This window comes from Pyrus communis, chromosome 12, assembly GCF_041283825.1.
Source record: "Pyrus communis isolate YQ-2024b chromosome 12, ASM4128382v1, whole genome shotgun sequence".
In the NCBI taxonomy this organism is placed as follows: domain Eukaryota; kingdom Viridiplantae; phylum Streptophyta; class Magnoliopsida; order Rosales; family Rosaceae; genus Pyrus; species Pyrus communis.
In genome coordinates this window covers 18,500,083-18,518,673 of record NC_142576.1, presented here as the reverse complement: position 1 = coordinate 18,518,673, position 18,591 = coordinate 18,500,083, and positions in this window count along the sequence as shown.

Below are 18,591 nucleotides of genomic sequence, written 5' to 3'. Positions count from 1 at the left end.
TGGGTTGCAGAAGAGGTGAAGGAGGGTGGTGCAGGTTGCAGAGGAGAGAAGGGAGGGTGTGGAACGGAGGGAGGGGGTTAGGGGGAGGTAGAAGACGGATGGGTATTTTTTTTTTTTTTTTTTATGTTTTTGTATTTTTTTAATTTTTTAATATTCAAGTGGGCCTATATTGACACGTTGCATCCAGTTATTATCCACGTGGGCGCCACGTCATCAGTTAACAGAAGTTCCAACGGAAAACTTAACGGATGTATGAGAGTGTCCCAAAATTACAACTTTAGGTACCAGACTGGGACAAAAAAAACTTTATGTACCAAATGTTGAGAACCAAGAAATTTTAGAGTAATAAACTGAGATTAAATAGTAAATTGAGATTAACCCATTAATTTAATTAAAAATTTATAAAACAAAAATATTTTTCGTCGCGCAAACCCTATCTTCACAAGCTTTGCACGACGAACCATGTGCGACCAAAATTTTGTCGCGCAAGGTTTTGCGCAACGAAATTGTACTTTGCGCAATAAACTTATTTCGTTGTGCAAAGTGTTTTTTTATAGTAGTCCGAGGAAAGCTATGTGCAACCATTGGCCAAAGAAGTATTCAAGTATCATTACGTTGGTGGCATGTAGGGGTGCTTTGGGCTGTGTAGCTAGCAAGGGTTGGAAAGTGGAACAAGGGGATGATAAGTATGATAGTTTGAATGGAGGAAACACTACAAGGGCATTACCTAACAACTTATTGGCATTGGAGTTTTTGACCCCAGCACTATGACATCCCTAAAATGATTATCCGATATCAAATATAATAAACTATGTACGGTCTATACATTGCTTTTTGTGGTTGAAAGGGGGAAGAAATTTACAAGCAAAGGTTGCATAAACTATCATCGGTCCTTGTACAGTTGTACTCATTGAGGAGAGATGAATGAAAAAGTAAATGTTGGATTCTTTGATATTAAAATTAATTTAACTAGAAGTTCAAGATTTAGTATTTTTCTAAAGAATAATTTAGAGTTCGTTTGATACCATTTCATTTTTAGTTTTTGGTTTAGCGTTTAAATTTTATTGTGTAAAAAACAAACCTGCTAACTTTTAATAACGATGTGTGTGTGGCAAAGAAATTTCCAATTGATTAAGAAACTGCAGTACATCAATTTACTAAACTCAATAAATACTTGAGCTTCTAATACAATGCGACCCTCTTGTTTGCTTGGAAGGGGAGTTATTCCCATACTTTTTTCTTTTCAATCTTTTTGATTTCGGTCGCACTACTCTTTTTGTTTCTGGCAATCCAACTCTTGGTATGTAAAATTCCATAAAAAAATGCAATCTTTTCTAAAATGATAACCATACATTCCCACGAAGTAATAGATGAACCATAACAGAAAACAGAAGAAACAAAACTTTTAAGGGGCAATTAATTCCTTCTACGTAGTATAGTCCATGAGATTGTCTAGTAATAAAAAGATAGAATGTGCCTATATGTAATAACTAGATGTGTTCTTCTTTTAATTTTTCTCTTTTTATTTTATTTTATTTTTTATTTTTTTAATTTTAAGTATAAGAGGAGTAGGCCAAATTAGCTAATAGCCGATGAAGTTTGCAAGCACCCACCCTCCCCGGAGAACGGGGACCAAGACTTCCCGTAGCCCCCCACCCAACCGCACTCTCTTCGGGTGTAATGACTGAATATTTTATTTTTTAAATACATGTTCTTTTGTCACTATCACATAGTAAGAACAACCCTACAAAAGTTGTTTTCCTTTATGCATGAATAGATGCGCGTATATGAAATTCAATGGGTGATTGTAACAATAACTACTAAGGAAAGGAGAAAATTCCAATTCAGACATGTAACTATCAATCAAATTCACATAACCATATATTATTTGTGTTCGAAGATTCTAACTATTGAAGATACTAACGTGTGCCTAACTCAAGAGAGAGAAATGATGTCTTTATGTCACTCATCTCAGTTAGCACTCTAGCAACTTTCTTGTGGCAATCAAAACATCTCTTGTCTCCCAGAAGAAAATAGGGAGAGTGGAAACATATATAGATAGAGAATGTACGAAAATAGTAAGGGAAAGCATGCGAGGAAAAAGAAAAAAAGGAAATTTTCCGAGCCACAGTTTTCCAAAAATAGGTGATAGTGGAAGTACTCAAAACCATCACTTTCCTATTCTCAGTAGGATAATGACAAACAGTTTCTAACACTACATAGAGTGAAAGGAAAAAAAAAACATGGCGAGAGAGGTAGAAGAAAAGTAACAAAAAAAATAAAAACTATTTTAAGGTTTTTTTTATGTTCAAGATTTTATTTTTCCTTCATACTTCTTTCATTTCTATTGTACCCCAGACTTCCTCATATCTCTAGCACAAGAATAAATAAAATAAAACAAAACGGCTATCAAAGGAACCCTTAGTTGCTTGAAAATATGAGTACATTGTGAATATGTAAGCAAGATTCGAGCAAGTTCTCTTCTGGAGTTGCTACACTAAGGGATAGGGAAGACAAAGCCACATAATGTTTCAGTCATGATTGAACTCGTCATTCATGATAGTCAAACCTAATAACTCTCATTTAGTGGAGGAATACCCACCAGACCTTGTACTAAACGGAGGCTAGAGATTCTCTTTCAAGATTTCAGTTTTCGACTCGTTTTGATATAGTATATTGCGGGAGTTTGTAATTTTGTATGACGGTAAATAATTTAAATTCTATTTTGTGTAAAAAACAAACCTGCTAACTTTTAATAACGATGTGTGCGTGGCAATGAAATTTCCAATTGATTAAGAAACTGCAGTACATAAATTTACTAAACTCAATAAATACTTGAACTTCCCATACAACGCCACCCTCTTGTTTGCTTGGAAGGGGAGCCATTCCCATACTTTTTTCTTTTCAATCTTTTTGATTTTGGTCGCACTAGTCTTTTTGTTTCTGGCAATCCAACTCTTGGTTTGTAAAATTTCATAAAAAATTGCAATCATTTCTTAAATGATAACCACACATTCCCACGAAGTAATAGATGAACCATAACAGAAAACAGAAGAAACAAAACTTTTATGGGGCTATTAATTCCTTCTAGTTATAAAAGGATAGTATGTGTCTATATGCAATAACTAGATCTTCTTTTCATTTATCTCTTTTTTTATTTTTATTTATTTTTATTTTAAATTTTTTGTTTAAAAAAAAAAAAAAATTGAAGTAGGAGAGGAGTAGGCCAGATTAACGATGAAGGGTGCAAGGCATCCACCCTCCTCGGAGAGCGGGGACCGAGACTTCCCTAGCCCCCCACCCCACCCCTCTCTCTTTCGATGTAATGACTGGATATTTTATTTTTTAAATACATGTTCTTTTGTCACTGTCACATAGTAAGAACAACCCTACGAAAGTTGTTCTCCTTTATTCATGAATAAATGCGCGTATATGAAATTCATTGGGTGATTGTAACAATAACTACTAAGGAAAGGAGAAAATTCCAATTCAGACATATAATTATCAATCAGATTCACATAACCATATATTATTTGTGTTTGAGGATTCTAACTATTGAAGATACTAATGTGTGCATAACTCGAGAAAGAAACGATGTCTTTGGGTCACTCATCTCAGTTAGCACTCTAGCAACTTTCTTGTGGCAATCAAAACATCTCTTGTCTCCTACAAGAAAATAGGGAGAGTGGAAACATATATAGATAGAGAATGTGCGAAAATAGTAAGGGAAAGCATGCGAGGATAAGGAAAAAAGGAAATTTTCCAAGCTACAGTTTTCCAAAAATAGGTGATAGTGGAAGTACTCAAAACCATCACTTTCCTATTCTCAGTAGGATAATGACAAACAGTTCCTAACACTACATAGAGTGAAAATACATGAGAGAAATGAGGTGCATAAATGAAAGGAAAAAAAAAAAACATAGCGAGAGAGGTAGAAGAAAAGTAACAAAAAAATAAAAACTATTTAAGGTTTTTTTATTTTCAAGATTTTATTTTTCCTTCATACTTCTTTCATTTCTCTTGTACCCCAGACTTCCTCATATCTCAAGCACAAGAATAAATAAAATAAAACGAAATGGCTATCAAAAGAACCCTTAGTTGCTTGAAAATATGAGTATATGGTGAATGTGTAAGCAAGATTCGAGCAAGTTCTGTTCTGGAGTTGCTACACTAAGGGATAGGGAAGACAAAGCTACACAATGTTTCAGTCATGATTGAACTCATCATTCACAATAGTTAAACCCTAACACTACTAAATTAAACACTTTGTGCGAAGAAGGAGTATTTGTCGTGCAAAGCAATTCCAGGTCGCACAAAACCTATGGCAACGCAGAATTTGTCGTGCAAAGGTCATGAAGAAAGACCTTGCACGACGAAGAAGTGCACATTTGTCACGCAACTAAACGATTGCGCGACGTTTTACTGCTCGTTGCGCGAAAGGTATACAGACAAAGGTTTTCGTCACATGATATAAGAGGGTACAAGTGTGCTTTGTGACTAGAAATTTCTGGGGACGTCTATAATTCGTCTCGAAAATGTTTACGCGACGAAACATGTAAGGCGTGTGTGGTTTTGCGTGCCGATATGTCTTCGAGTGTAATTTTAATTAAAAAAAAATTAATATATATAATAAATGTAATATTATTAAAAAATATATTCCATACAATTGACAAAAAAAAAAAAAAAAACAAATTAATGAATAGAAAAACAATTTATTTATATATAAGTAAAAAAATATACGTACAAATACAAAGTTTAAAAAGAAAGTGTAAAAAAAAACTACAAAAAAAATGAGGCATAATCTATGGGCAAGTTGCTTGGAGGTTCTTGATAATCTCGCTGCTGGAAGGGGGTGGGATTGGGGACAAGGTCGGAGGTGGTGGTGCCAAAAAATCAAGGAGATGGATCCTGGAGGAACTGAGGGCTTGTAAAATCAATGACATTTGAGTCTTGTATGATGCGAGCTCATTCCTCAAGCCAGTGACTTCTTGCGTCAAAGCCGTAACCTCGCCCTGCAACTATGAGGATGAAGAGGCTCCACTCTCTCGCCGCCTAGCATTTCCCATCCCCTGACAATATGTCCTTGGCCTTTGATCGAAAGTCTGGTCCAACGCCTTTGTAAGGATGTGAAACCTCGCATCCTCAGAAGGATGCATAGACTCGATCGGCGTGTCCGGAAGAAGCTGGGAGGCGGACTCCTGAAGGACCGACTAACCCTTCTCCACCATAATGGCCTGTGAAAAAAACATGGATTATTAATAGCAAACAATTTGAAATAATTAGTATAAATCTTTAATGCATAAGAAATTACTTACATGAAGGGACGCGATCAACTTATTCTCAGGCCGAACATAAACGTTAGCAAAGACGTCGATCTCCAGGAATTTTGAACCCTCATGAAATAGAAAAAGATAAGGAAAATGTTAGTACGGAAAAAAAAAAATATTAGCAACATTTTAAAATTGGAAATGAAAACTGTAATATATACCTTCCGATGCGCCTCCATCCTATATGAAAAAGGCCTCGAACCCAAATGGTGGAGAATAGTCTTCTTCTCCCGATTGATCTTGTTCGCCTTTTTCTGTGATACACAAAATAAACGTATTAGTTGTAATATTTAAAGCAAATAAAAAAAATTCATAATAAACATTAGTAAAAATTTAAAAAAGTAAAATGAAAGAAGTCATAATTAAAAACGCACCACATAGCCCAGCTCCTAAAAATGACCGCAGAGCCAAACCCAACTATCTTGTCGGTCCTTGAACTCGTTCGGGCAACCCTCCTCAAGAGCGACCTGCAGATCATCAAACATCTCAAAATACTAGTGCAGGTCACTCTTCCACTGCTTATAGCCTTCGGAGAAGAGCCGATTGAGGTGGGCCAACATGTCCTCGTTGATGTCATCTAAATTGTAGTTTGTCTGCAATGTAACAAATATTATGAAAGTATTAGTAATAAAAGACATTAATAAATATAAATATACAAATAAAACATGAAAAGCATTAAAAAGGCAACAATACTTATCAACAAATGATTGGGCACCGTGTTCTTCACCTCCTCCCGCATCGCATTCCAAGACTTCCATAACATAGGGCAATAGGTTCACATGACGTGCTTAATGTCGTGGACCAATGCACTATGCTGCTTCGCCATTGGCGCTGCCTGACGTCGCTCATCGTATTCGATTGTGATATGACCGTTGGTTACCCGGGTGACCTTCACCGTCTTCAATTACCGACAAGGTCCTCGGGTGTTTTTCTTGGCTGCAAAGAAATGAAAGATTAACATTAACCCAAAACTAATAACTAATCCTGCTAAAATTTCGGCATAACCTCCCTATAATTAAAACATTTCCCAAAACCTTCAAAATAACATAAACAATATATGTATCCAACGCAATGATCACAATTGTTTAATAATAGGTTCGGAACGATGACAACAATAAACAATATATATATATATATATATATATAATAACTTTTCAATCCTTAAATGACATAACTTAACAAATTGAACCTAAATAACAAAACTAAGTTAACATGGGAATTGGGGAGTAAATTAGGTTAATATACTTGGCTGTGTACCCGAGGCATCGATTGCTCCGGAGTGTGGGAGCGATGATGAGCACGTTGGGCGCTAACAGGTAGCGCCACCAAAGATGTGGAAGATGTTGGCGCATGTGGGACTGGAGGACCAATTGGGTCAATAGGATTCATCGGCCTATGGTCCATCTTTGACGGAGCAGTGGCAGCAGTAGTAGGTGTAGTTGTCTGACGAGATGTAGAAGTCATCGCCTTTTGGGTTCTAATAAGCTGTAACATCTACAAATAAATACTTGAGCTTCTCATACAATGCCACCCTCTTGTTTGCTTGGAAGAGGAGTCATTCCCATACTTTTTTCTTTTCAAACGTTTTGGTTTTGGACGCACTACTCTTTTTGTTTCTAGCAATCCAACTCTTGGTATGTAAAATTCCATAAAAAATTGCAATCTTTTCTAAAATAATAACCATACATTCCCACGAAGTAATAGATGAACCATAACAGAAAACAGAAGAAACAAAACTTTTATGGGGCTATTAATTCCTTCTGCGTAGTCCATGAGATTGTAGTCTAGTTATAAAATGATAGCATGTGTCTATATGTAATAACTAGATGTTCTTCTTTTCATTTTTCTCTTTTTTTATTTATTTATTTTTTTTGTTTTCTATTTATTTTTTATTTTTTCATTTTTTTAAATTTCAAGTAGGAGAGGAGTAGGCCAGATTAGCTAATAATCGATGAAGGGTGCAAAGCACCCACCCTCCCCGGAGAGCGGGGACCAAGACTTCCCGTAGCCCCCCACCCCACCCCTCTCTCTTCAGGCATAACTGGATATTTTATTTTTTAAATGCATGTTCTTTTGTCATTGTCGCATAGTAAGAACAACTCCACAAAAGTTGTTCTCCTTTATCCATGAATAAATGCCCGTATATGAAATTCAATGGGTGATTGTAACAATAACTACTAAGGAAAGGAGAAAATTCCAATTCAGACATGTAATTATCAATCAGATTCACATAACCATATATTATTTGTGTTTAAGGATTCTAACTATTGAAGATACTAATGTGTGCTTAGCTCAAGAGAGAGAAACGATGTCTTTAGGTCACTCATCTCAGTTAGCACTCTAGCAACTTTCTTGTGGCAATCAAAACATCTCGTCTCTCACAAGAAAATAGGGAAAGTGGAAACATATATAGATATAGAATGTATGAAATGTTGGAAATTATATATTATAATATGAATGGGAATTGTTATTGGCACTCCAAAATTCTCATTCTACGTAGAAAGAAAAATACACTTGTGAGGAGTGTAGAATGAGATTTTTGAAGTGCTAATAACACTTTCCTATAAAATATTGTAATACATAATTTTAATAATTGAATGAAAAATAGTGTTAAACATATTTCTTAGAAAGGTTATGTTATTTAGGTGCATTCCCTTGTCAAATGTTGTATACTTATTGGTGAAAAGTTACATTTCTTTAACAAGAAGTACTTGGGTGCTATATAAACTCATGAAACCATCATCATTAATATACAAAATTAGAGTTAATTTTTACTCTTGAGAAATAGGATTTCCCCACTCTATTTCTCTCATTCTTCGTTTGTCAAATTTCGAGTCGTGTCTTGAGAGTACGGAATATATAAAGTTTGAAAGAGTCCGAACATTGAAGTGCTTTGACATCGGATTATAGATTATTGAATCCTGGGAGATGGACGCCTACCGAACTATAAGCACAAGAGTAGGGGTGAAATTCTGTCTTTAGGACATTGCATTTATGCAAGCCTCAATCTCCAAGTTTGTCAGTTTTTTTAACTTTCTCTCTTGTAGTTTATATTAATCTCATATATAATTGATGTTGTGAATTTCTTTTTGATTATTATCATTGGAATTATATTGTTATTTATCATTGGAGTTGTATTGTCATTTTTCATATTTGACATATTAAGAAAAATGGAATCATAATTTGTTAATTGAATGAGACAATCAAGATGTCATATGTAATTGTTTAAGGTATGGCAAGGTTAGAGACCTACTTACAAATACCTTAAATATGGGGGAAGTCTACTTCCTAGTGTTAGCAAATTATTGTGTAAGTCCTAACATATGTTTCGAGGACTTAACATTGGAAAACAACTACTCTTATATGAATTAAAATTTCAAAAAATGGGTGGTGCACACCATTAAAGATAGTCAACCTAGTAGTGGATCCAATTATTAAAGGTTAGATTAGAGAGTAAGTTGATCATCGAGGGGAATGAGGCTAAAGCCAACATAACTAATGAATGAGCCAGGCAGAAACCCAACTTAGTTAATTGGAGATCCCATGGTCTAAGTTCAATATGCAAATTGGTTGGGCATGATTCAAAGAAGTTAACACACTATATACCTCATTCCTATGATGGAATAAGTTTTAGGGTGTATATTTATACTTAATGACAGTGATATCTTATAAATAAGAGGAATAGAGCAGACTATTCTTAATTATTGGTCACCTATGTGAGAGTAGAAGTGGGTCACTTCTATGAGAATGAGATGGCTAAATTTTCTAAAGCTCTCATGAATCCAGGTTTTGTTTAGGGCCAAAATGAACACAACCATATGAATCATAATATATTAGGATTAGTGATGTGTGTTGTTTATAGGCTCGGTTTACTGCTGCGGTGACCAGTTCAAGATTTTTCGCATCCATTGCGTCACCAAGTAAACCCAATAAGTATTAACTAAGGTAAGTTCAAGTCCAAAAGGCACCTCGCTCGATGTATATCTTGTCCTTCTGTACTCTCAAATTCTTTCTAATTTTTCATTCATGTGGGGGATTGTTGGAAATTATATATTATAATATAAAATATTGTAATACATAATTTTAATAATTGAATGAAAAATAGTGTTAACCATATTTCTTAGAAGGGAATTGTTATTGGCACTCCAAAAATCTCATTCTACACTCCAAACTTTCTATATTTGGAAAGAAAAATACACTTGGGAGGAGTGTAGAATGAGATTTTTGGAGTGCCAATAACACTTCCCTTCTTAGAAAGGTTATGTTATTTAGGTGCATTCCCTTGTCAAATTATGTATACTTATAGATGAAAAGTTACATCTCTTTAACAAGAAGTACTTGGGTGCTATATAAACTCATGAAACCATCGTTAGTAATATACAAAATTAGAGTTAATTTTTACTCTTGAGAAATAGGGTTTCCTCACTCTATTTCTCTCATTCTTCGTTTATCAAATTCCGAGTCGTGTTTTGAGAGTATGGAATATATAAAGTTCGTTAGAGTCCGAATATTGAAGGGCTTCGACTTCAGATTATTATAGATTGTTGAATCCTGGGAGACGGACGCCTACCGAATTACAAGCACAAGAGTAGGGGCAAAATTATGTCTTTAGGACATTTCATTTATCCAAGCCTCAATCTCCAAGTTTGTCAGTTTTTCTAACTTTCTCTCTAGTTGTTTATATTAATCTTATATATAATTGATGTTGTGAATTTCTTTATGATTATTATCATAGGAATTATATTGTTATTTTTCATATTTTCTAATATTGCTCCAACAAGAAATAGTAAGGGAAAACATGTGAGGAAAAGATAAAAAAGGAAATTTTCCAAGTCACAAGTTTCCAAAAATAGGTAATAATGGAAGTACACAAAACCATCACTTTCCTATTCTCAGTAGGATAATGACAAATAGTTCCTAACACTACAAGAAAAACATCATTTCCAGACGAAATCATTTCGTCGGGCCAAAGTAACTTTTCGTCGCTTAAGATTTTACTCGACGGAATTTCATCGCGCAAAAATTGTCGCGTAAAGCACGTTGGGCAAATTTTTACCTGATGAATTTATAATTTTCGTTGGGCAAAATATGTTTGCCTGATGAAATTGTGTTGTCGGCAAAAGCGCATTGACCATGTTTGCCTGACGACATTAATATTTTGTCCGACAAAACTATTCATTTGGCAAACACATTAAATTGAAAAAAGAAAAATTAGCCCAACAAAAAGGTTCGTCTGGCAAAAATTAATTTTTTTTAAAATATTTTTTTTATTTAATTAATTTAAAAAACAAATTGTGTAGCTGCTTCTAATTTCTAGCTTCCTTTATTCTAGCTTGAGCATCTGCCTCGGCAACCCTGACCTTGTCCTTGGGTCTCACAACAACTGATTCTAATATCACAACGCACTCTCAAGCTTTTGCAACCTCAAAGCGCCATATGTGTGCCTCTTGGAGAGTAGAATCTCTCGACCTAGTTGTTTGGGTTAATATTTGAACATTGGGCTGCAAGTGTGAGAAAGCCTAGAGATGCCAATTAGAAGAAGATTTGCCTGATGCCCAGCACCAGGTCCAGAGACAAATTGGCACTTCCCCATTAATACATAGACCATGTGCCTATGATTTAAATGACAATTGATAGAGATTAACTCACAATCAGCCACAAAGCACTTTTCAGTGGCAATACAAGTAAAAAGCTGATGACTCACTACTCTTTTGATGTTTTCAGGCAAGAACAAAGTCAGAGGAGTAGGGCTAATTGGTCTATAAAAGGAGTAAGACGCCTTAGAGACAATGACACTCAACCAATCATACAAACAAACATACAAAATCGGCTCTCAAGCTAGATTTGCACCCAAAAGCTAAAATTAACCCAGGTTTAGTCATTTTTAGCGACAAGCTATCTTTCTCTTTAGTTTAAAGCTCTGTTATCTCTCTTAGTGGTGTAGTATTGATTCCCTTGTATAGACTTGTTTACCATCCATCCCTTTTTAGCATACAAACCCCTGTAATCACAAAGAGAAGTGAATGCAGGAAGTTCAACCTTGACAGACAAGGTGAAATCTTGCCCGAAGCTCTTTGTTTGTTCTCTAAATTTGTAGATCTATTAAGTAATGCATTCCCCAGTATGTATTCAAGTCATGTCCACCTGTTGTCCTACTTTAAGAGTCCCATTTGCATCTGGATCTGGTTAGTTTAATGGATAGGCTATCATTAAAATCAATCAAGAACCAAGCAAACAGCTAAATGGCTTAAAGGAGATCCGAACTCCTTTCATATGAACATACAAGACTATGAACTGAAAGTCCTTGGTCACAAGGCAAGAAAAAGAACTTAATGTGGACTTAACTCATCCACGACAATCCTTTGATAACAAGAAGTCCGAGTAACTTGGGGTGCAAGTAATCGACTAAACACACTCTTGTTCTACATATGCTATACTGAGATAGTAGTGGCACACCTAGCACTCAATTAGTTTTGATTCCAAGCCTCAAGGCCTACACCTAAGGCCCTACAAAGGCACATTTCAGAACTAACTTTGTCCTCTTCTTGCAGCACATCAGCAAGCAAGAGCTCGACTACACATCCAAAGTGCCAATCATTTGGGGAGCTGTGCTGAGGTCCGATGAACCCTCTTTGGAGAAATATTTGCCCGAACATAGTTTTGGCACTCCTAGTGGGACATTCATAGTCTTGTATGCCAAGAAGAAAAAGGAAGGAGAAAACCTTCAGGTGGAACATAGAATATGGGCCGCGCTAGTGTCTATCAAGATCAAGCATGACATATCATCCAGAAGATTTCCCTATCTCACAAAGATCAGCTATTATGTGAAGCTTGACCCCATCTGAGAAGTTAGGAGGGAAGGTAACCAATGAGGACTTGCAAGCTAGTATGATGCAAGTATCGAAAACTATAAAGAGTATCACTCTGGAAACCAGAGGAGAAGTAAGCAGACTCTATTCTTTAATAGGGAGTTTGCAAAGAAGATTAGATTTGGAGTACTCTACTCCAAAAAATGGTTGTGCCAGGGAAGAAAGTCCTGAGAACGAACCAGTTATCCCTCTATTTCCTTTGCTTAAGGAAAAGAGGGATAAAAGAAAAAACAAGGAAGGATCTAGAGCTAGTCAGCCAATGTTGGAGGAAATCCTAGATGCAGAGTTGGCTGACCCCCCACTTGTAATACCCTGAAAATTTTAAAATATATGATTATGTGGAATTTTTTTTGGAAAATGAAATGCCTACATTTGGTTAATGTAATTTTACGAGGATGTATTTTATCCTTGTATATTTTATCGTATTTCTTGACATATTTCGATAGAGGATGATTCCACGAGCGCATAGGCGAAAGCCGTTTGCGAGTCCGGATTATAATGGTATAGTTACGGACATTTGAAGTTGTTTTACTAAACTATAGTTTTAAATTAATTAAACTCCTACGAAGTGGGAGTGAGAACCAATCAAGGGTTTGGTTTCGGCCCAATCAATTAAAGGGGTGATAGGACCAATCAGATTATGGGGAGGAAGACAGGAACCAATCAGTGAAGAAGGAAATGAGGGAAAGGAGAGAAGACGAAGGAAAGGGAATAACCGAGTCACCTTTCGACCTGCGTCTTCAACCTATTTCCTCCATAATTTTTTATGGTTTTCCATCGGAATTTTCCATGAATTGGACCAAGCCACCACTCCCAAACATCATCTAGCCCTTCCTTCTTCCTTTTCCGCCCCATATTTAGAAGAAAATTGTTGCAAATAGGTGGAGAATCGTCGGAGGTTGCGACGGGTTCGTGCGTGAAATCCCAAAGCCTTGAAGCTATTCCCACCAATTACCACCACTATGAGACTCCCTATTAGGCCTTGAACAAAGCCCAAGCCTTGGTAGGGGCGGCGGAGCACCGGAGGTGGCGGATCGAGGTCACTTAATTTCTAGGGTTCCGACGGTTCGTGGCCAAATTCAGGTACTTTTAGGCCGAATTAGACCTTGGCCCAGGTATGAAAAACGTTCATCTCCTTGAGTTGTACATTCCTAAAAAATTTGGAAATTTTTGGAAATAGTTGAAATTTTCCGACGAGTAGGGGTGGCTGACAGCCACGCATGGTGGCACGTGCGGTGGTGCATGGCCAGTGAGCCAACGCTACCATTTTATGCGTATTTAGATATTGTGAAACCATATTTGTTATGCATTTGGTATGATTTCACTTGTTTAAACCTAGTTAGTGATTGTTAGTCACTTGAATGATTTTTGGAAATGAGTTAGAAATTGAATCTGTGAATTACGAATGACTTGATCCTTTTGTAGGGTATGCAGGCAGTCTAACGAGACGGTGAGATGCAGCCATAAAATAATCCAAATTTATTATTGTGATGGATTTCTTTTAAGGAAATAAATTATTATGGTTAATAGCGTGGAAATTGGTTATGAATTTATTTTGGCCTATCACCGGATTTTAGCTTCCAAATAAGAATTTTTGGGTTGTTACACCACTATTTTCACTAGATAGTATGGGGCAGAGTGGGCAAGAAAGATGAAAGTATGGGATGCCCTAGTTGATTGGGGGATCTAGTGGAAGAGGCGAGCCTACCAAGGCAGACAAGCCTCCTCCTTATAGGCCCCCACCATTGGCCAGTAAGGGAGGGGATGCCAAGTGGAGAAAGCCCGAACCAAGGAATGAGACTTTCTCGGGCAATGATCGCAGCCTAAAGTGGGAAGCCCTATATACCCCTTACGACAATACAGCTAACCAACAGCTCAGAGACTAGCTAGCCGAGTTAAGGAGGATGGTGGTCCAGAATGTTCAACCCCAAGCTCGCCCGTTGTTCAGGATCACCTATCAGAAGCCATACCCTGAGCATATTGATGAGCAGAATCCTTTCCCCTCAACTTCAAGATGCCCGCGTTTCCTACTTTTAGTGTGGGAGGATAGCTGTGTATCCTCTAAAGATCACAACTTTAAGTTCTCCAACCATTGTGCGGCATTTGAAAACAATCCTAATTATAAGTTAAGATTGTTTGGGAACTCGTTGGTGGGCTTAGCCTCTTAATGGTATTCTTTGTTGCCTCCCAATTCTATTGCTAACTGAGGGCAAATGAAGATGGCTTTCCATGAGCAGTTCTATAGGATGGAGCCCGAGATGTTTATCAATGACCTAGTGGAGGTAAAGCAATATGAACATGAGTCTACAGAGGACTTCATGATGAGATTTAGAAGGACAAGAATGAGGTGCCAATTCTTTATCAATCATGCCCAACTTATATCCATTGCTCAGAAAGCCTTGAGGCTACCTTAGACGAAGAAGTTCTATGATGTATAGTTGAATGAGTTGCAAGAGTTGGTGATTACTACCACAAAGTATAAGAAATTGTTGCTCGAGGAACAACAAGTGAAGCACTCATCTAAGGCTCCTTATTTTTACAAAAGTAAAGCTGCAATTCACCAAGTGAAGTTTGAAGAGGCAGAGCCAGAAGAGAATGATGGCCATAGAAGGAAATGGATGGACATGTGCGTGGCGGAGATGACTACCCCCTTCAAACCTTTAATAGTGAAATGGTTAGTCCAACCTGTTAAACATCAGAAAGTGGTGATGAATGATGGTGGATTTGTCCCTATGAAGCCCCCCTAAATATTAGAGTTACTTTTTCGATCTGACCAAAGCCTCTGAGATCTATGAAGAGTTGGTGCAGGCAAGAGTGATTGTGCCCAACAGCACCAAAATGATGCTTAAACCAGAGAAACTAAGAGGGGAAAAGTTTTGCAAGCTGCATTACACTTTTAATCACTCCATAACTAACTGTGTTCGGTTCAGGGATTGGATACAAGACCTAATAGTGAAAGGAAAGTTTCTGTTGGAAAAACCACAAGCTAATATGATGATTGACACATATCCCTTCCCAAAAGCCCTAATAAACATGATCAACTTGACATGGGCTGAGAAAGGGAAAGGGAAGTCTACCTGGGAAGTCAAAGCAGAAAGGAGGCAAGTTGACATACCAATAGAAAGAACTATCAAGTTGCCCGAGAAGCCTGAAGTAACCGTAGTCAAAAGAGTGATGTTATTCAGCAAATGTTGGTGTGAATGTGAGTTGGAAGTACCAACATTTGGAGCTATCATTGATCAGGAGTTGATCAAAAGAAGAGAAAAAGAAGAACAAGAAGCCCACAGAAGTATCTTGAGGATAGTTGAGAAAGGTACCTCTAAAAATGTTTTCCAAAGGTTAGGAGAAGATTCTCAATCAAAGGGCTTATTAGAGGTATTCAGAAATTATGAAGCCTCTAAAAAGGTGGAGGACCGAGAAACCAAAATACCAAGATGGGTGGATGTGAGGCCACTCCAGCCAAGCTATGCTGGTGAAGATGTCAGAAGAAGGGAAAAGATAGTGAATCCAGTCACAAAGAAGAATCTTGCCCGACGCGGGCAGAAATGGTATGTGGTTGGAAATGATGGGAGACCCGTCAAAGAAATGGGAGCCTCTACGGTTAGGAGAGTTCAGAGGCAGCACAAAACCCACATGAACTCATTAAAAATCCCCATTACTTCAGAAATCTCTGAAAATGTAAAGTTTGAGAAAGTACCTGATGGTAGAAGAAATTAACTCCATTAGAGAACCAAAAAGAAGGTCGAAAAGGAAAATAGCAAGACTGAGGGGGACAGAGGGTGATTAACTTGCCATAATGGAGGGTGATTAACCTACCATGTTTTGTCCCAAACATGATCAACCTGCCACAATGGAGGGTGATTACTTTGCAACAAAACGTATGATGGCACATTTTAGTGTTGAAGAGGTATGAAAACAACGGTTGGGCAGAATAGGTTTGCCCGAGCTCACAAAGAAAGAGCCTGAAAGAGTATACTCAGATAGAATGGTCTTTAGTTGCCCAAGTTTGATCCTAGCCGACCATCTCAAGCCTATTTATGTAACTGCTCATCTGGAGGGAATGCCTTTTAAGAAGGTTTTGATTGATGGAAAAGTTGCGGTCAATGTGTTAATGTACAAGCAAATGATGAGGATGTGTAGAAGTGAGGATGATCTCATCCCCACGAATCTAACAGTTTCCAGCTTTTTTGGAGCCATCATTAGAATTCATAGGATATTACTCATGGAGGTTGACTTGGGTTCCAAGCAAATCATGCTAGCTTTCTTCGTGGTGGACAACACTTCTACTTATTGAGCTTTACTAGGCCGAGATTGGATTCATCAGAGTTTCTTTGTGCCTTCCACCCTATACCAACATGTAGCAGTTTACCATGAGGAAGGAGCCAAGAGACCAAGATTTTGGGAGATGGTGGAGGCCGAGTCACGACCATTCCTCCCCACTGCTAATGTTTCAGAAGCTAGCTTTTACAATCCCAGTGTTGGGATTCTGCAATACTTAGAAGCTGATAAGAACGGTCGCTCGACTAAGGTGACGGCCCAAAAGCTTCTAGAATAAGGGTTATTCTTCACCAAGGAAGAATGGGATAGGCCCCATATTGTCCCAACTCCCCAACACCAGTAATGACAGAACAAAGAAGAAATGACCAAGTAGTTATAGTCAGGTCCTTAATCAAAAGACTGTTGGTGTATGGAAGAGAGAAGAAGCAAGAAAGGGAAAGTTTGGCCGACGAACAAGGGGAAGAAGCTTCAAGCAGCCAGAAACGAGGTGAAGAAAAGTTTTTGGAAGAGAGTTGGAAGCGGCCATACAAATGGACGAATGTATATATGACTTGGATATGCCAGAAGACTTACTCGAGAATCCAGAGTTAGTCAAGTTTTTGTGTGCAGAACCTGACAAGCCACCACCAGAAGTGCAATACCCCCTTGAAGACCATTGATTTAGGGACTAAGGAAGATCCAAGGCCTATACAGGTTAGTGGCCTGTTAGAAGTGGAAGATCGGGCAAAAATAGTCAACCTTTTACACTAGTTCAAAGACTGTTTTGCTTAGCATTAGACTAAGATGCCAGGTTTAGATCCAACCTTAGTACACCATATGATGTCTATTAAGGAGGGATATAAACTTGTAAAACAAGCACCACAGAGGATGTCAATGGAGATAGAGGATTGAAGGACACCTATTGTTCAGTATTTGAAAGATTTATCCTTCCCCATAAGTAAGAAAAATAGACGACAAGCAACTAAGTATGTTTTGTGGGAAGAAAATCTATTAAGAAAGACTCTAGATGTACTTCTGCTGAAGTGCTTAGGCCAGGAAAAATCAATTAGGGTAATGGCCGAAGTACATGAAGGAATCTGTGAGGCACATCAGGCTGGAACTAAGATGAGATGGTTGCTTAGAAGATATGGTTATTTCTGGCCCGAAATGGAGAAAGACTGCAAAGCTTATGCCCGAGGGTGTGAGAAGATATGGTTATTTCTGGCCCGAAATGGAGAAAGACTGCAAAGCTTATGCCCGAGGGTGTGAAGAATGCCAAAGACATGGACCTCTCCAACATGTGCCCTTAGTACCCTTGTACCCCGTGGTCAAGCCTTGGCCCTTTAGAGGATAGGCAATGGAATTTATCTGGCAGATTCACCCAGCCTCTAACGAAGGACAAACGTTCATAATTATGGCAATGGATTACTTCACCAAGTAGGTAGAAGCTTCAGCTATGCTGTGACGACTATCACTTCAACTGTAGTCAAGAAGTTCATTGAAACCAAGATCTTACATAGATTTGGGGTGCCCTAGATAATTGTCACAGACCGCGAGCCATCTTTTATTTCAATGGAAGTAGAAGAGTTTGCAAGTAAGTTCAAGATAAAAATGATCTAATCTAGTCCTTACTACCCTCAGTCAAATAGTCAAGCAGAAGCTAGGAACAAGGTCTTAGTGAACATTATCAAAAAAATGGTGGCAGACAGTCCAGAGAAGTGGAATGAGAAGTTGAAAGACACTTTGTGGGCTTACAGAACCTCCAAGAGGGCAAGAATTGGAACTACTCCTTATGCCTTGACTTTCGGGCAAGATGCTGTACTCCTTATGGTGATTAATGTGAGTTCTGTTAGGATTCAAAATTAGTTCGGGCTGAATAGTGAAGAATATATTCAAGCTATGTGTAAAAAAGTTGAAGATCTAAATATAGCTCGAATTGAAGCCCTAGATAAAATTCAAGATGGGAAAAGAATTGTTGGCCAAGCAAACAATAAGAAGGTAAAATTAAAGACCTTCAAGGAAAGAGAGTTAGTATGGAAATCAATTCTACATGTGGGAGCTCAAATAAGAGTCTTCGGGTGGAGCCTGACTTAAGACGATCCTTTCATTGTTAATCAAGTACTAGGCAAATGAGGATA